Source organism: Cinclus cinclus, chromosome 6 (assembly GCF_963662255.1).
Source record: "Cinclus cinclus chromosome 6, bCinCin1.1, whole genome shotgun sequence".
Taxonomy (NCBI): Eukaryota; Metazoa; Chordata; class Aves; order Passeriformes; family Cinclidae; genus Cinclus; species Cinclus cinclus.
Window position 1 is genome coordinate 51577924 of NC_085051.1, and position 3285 is coordinate 51581208.

Here is a 3285-nt window from a genome sequence, read left to right on the forward strand (position 1 = left end):
AGTGGACAAGGGAAGGGCTGCAGATGCCATCTATTTCTGGAAGGCCTTTGACATGGTCCCTCAAAAAAAACCTTATCTCAGAATTGGAGAGGAATGGATTTGATGGATGAACTGTTTGGTAGATGAGGAATTGGTTGGGTAGTTGCATCCAGAGTGTAGTGGTCAACAGCTCAATGACATGATGGATGTTTAATGTCCAAATGGAGATCAGTGGCAAGCAATGTCCCTCAGAGATCTGTACTGGAAAAAGTACTGTTTAATATCTTCAGCAAAGACAGAAACAGTGGGACTGAGTTCACCCTAAGAAAATTTACAGACACCACCAAGCTGTATGGTGTAGCTGACATGCCTGAGGGGTGGAATGCCATCCAGAGGGACCTGGACAAGCTTTAAAAGGCTCCTGTGCCAAGCTCACAAACCTCAAAAAAGCCAAGTGCTGGTGCTGCACCTGGGTCAGGACAACTCTGGTATCCATCCAGGCTGGGGATGAGAGCAGCCCTGCTGAGAAGGCTTTGGGGGTGCTGCTGGATGAGAGGCTGGACATGACCCAGCAATGTGCACTCACAGCCCAGAAACCACCTGTGTGTGGGGCTGCATCCAGAACACCGTGGGCAGCAGGGGAGGGAAGGGATTCTGCCCCTCTGCTCTGCTCAGGTGAGACCCACCTGGAACACTGCATCCAGCTGGGAGGTCCTCAGCACAGAAGGATATGGAACTGCTGGAGCAAATCCAGAGGGTCACAAAGATGATTAGAGGGATGGAGCACCTCTGCTATGAAGACAGTTTGAGAGAATTGGAGTTTTGCAGTCTGTAGAAGAGAAGGTTCTGGGGAGACTTATTGCAGTCTTTCAGTACTCAAAGATGACTTATATGAGAGATGGAGACAAACATTTTAGTAGGGCTTGTTGACTTAGGACAAAGGGTATTGATTTTAAACTTAAAGAGGGTAGATTTATAGTAGATACAAAGAAGAAATTCTTTACAATGAAGATGGTGAAACACTGGAACAACTTTCCCATTCAAGGTCAGGTTTGATGTGTCTCTGAGCAACCTGATCTAGTTGAAGATGTCCCTGCCCATTGCAGGGGTTTGGACAGGATGATCTTTAATGGTCACTTTCAATCAAAACTATTCTATGATTCTATCATTCTATTCAGAATAAATTAACATTGCCAGAAAACTAAGATACCTCAAAAATTTCTACTTCTCATTTCTAGACCATTTATTTATATTGGGAAAGTTGCAGGTCCCGCTGGTTACCCCCTTTTGCTGAATTCTGAATTCTTATTTCTGAATTCTTTTTCTTTTATTCTCTGACTTCTTAGATTCCTTAAAAGATATAATGTAATAGGTTAAATCAACAGTTATTCCTTTATCCACAAGCTTACTGATTTCTCTGAAGAATGCTACTACATTTGTGAGGCATGACCTACCCTTAAAAATCCATACTGTCTCTCTGCCAAAACACGATATTAATTCCTGTTCACCGGTTCTTCAAAAGAGTTATTTACAGTAATCCAGCTTCCAAGCTTCTCTAGAAACCTTGGGTAAACATGTATTGCTGTTCATTATAAACAATTTCTTCTGTAAGCCACTCTGTAAGCCCCTAAGAACTATGGAGTTTAATAACTCTTGGAAACTATGTGCATTTGAGTTCTCCACTCCTTACACAATCATAAAGTTATGATTATAGCCAGGTAACCAATAGCTAGAGTGAAACCTAATGCAAACACATATGGAGAAATGGATATTCTTATCACTTGTGAACATAAAGAATCCAACAGGATCTTGACTTCTTCAAGATTTCTTTTCTCACACTTAAACTCATTCTAACCTAACCTGAAAAGCAACTGTAGAAGTAGTCTCTGCAGGAATTTCTAAACATGAAACATCAACTATTGATATAATTTGTCATCCTCAGCTTCCAGGTCAAACCTTTTCCTTCCCAGATATGAGATAAACCCCAAACATAATCCTTCTTATTATATAGGCGGTGAACTAGTTCTTGCAGCTAAAGTGCATTAAAGAGAGTAATTGTATAGTTACCAATAGTCTCTCCAAATAGCCACCCTTCCCATTCAGGTGAACAAGGTATTCCATAAGGTATCAGAATAACAGCATCCACACTTCATGATGCTAACCTGCGTTCCTACTAGTGAAACCATTCCAGACACAGTGACAAGCTAGCCAAAATGGGAAAATTCTTCTTAAATCCTAGAAAGAAAGAAAGAAAGAAAGAAAGAAAGATTAAGCTGAGTTAACATTTTCTTAAGAAAAGTTAAGATTCATTAGAAAACAACATTCTTACTGATTTTTGTTGATCCTAAACAATCCAACAGTGAGCTTGGCAGAAGAAGATTCCCTCTTTTAGATCACCCCTAAACCCTAATGCCCTAATGCCTAATGCCATCCTAAACCTAAGCCTAATTTTTTTCAAAGTGACCAATTTGTATAGTAAATCCAATTACAAGGCATTTGTTCCCAGTTATGCAAACTTTCATCTTATCTCTGCCAGTCTTGCAGAATGCAAGAATAAAAAGGCTTTCTACCTTTTTTTCTGAAAACCTGATTCCAGTCCTAGCCCTAAAATTATCATGTACTGTAGAGAGAGGAAGAATCTGTACTGGAATACCTAATATGAAGCATATGCTCCTGCCTACACCATAGTACTCTCTCTGACATGTTTTTTTTCCAGTTCCCCAGCCTTATCCCAAGTCTTCCTTAAATGGAAGATGTGTCCAGGAATACTGAAAATAAAATATTTGCTTATGACTACACTAGCTTCCTTCTGAACTCTTATAAATCCACCAAAAACTAGACTTGCTACAGCCTTCCTTTCTGATACCTTATCTTTCCCCTGTTCCTACCAAAACATTAACGATATTCTCCCCCAGTGATATCAACATTCTTATTCCTGCCAGTCATGTGGATCTGACACAAAAATAGGTTCTCAAACCTGTTCCCCTTTTTAGTTTGTTTTTTTTTTTTAATTTAAAATCTAACCTATAGGTAACCTATACATAGGAGCCTTCTGGAAGTGAACATATCCATTCACTTTTTCATTCTTGATTGCCACACAAGTATCTCATTGTAATATGACCTTTTGAAAACTTGTTTAAAATTTGAATCCAAACCTACTGTTAGAAAATTATTAATCCAGAATAAAGTTCAAGAAATGGTGAATTAAACCACAGTGGTATTAAAAGGACTCCTTCAAAAGATAAAAAAAAACAGTTACAGAACAATAATAAGGCACTGGTCAGGTAAAACTCTTATTAGAAGTAC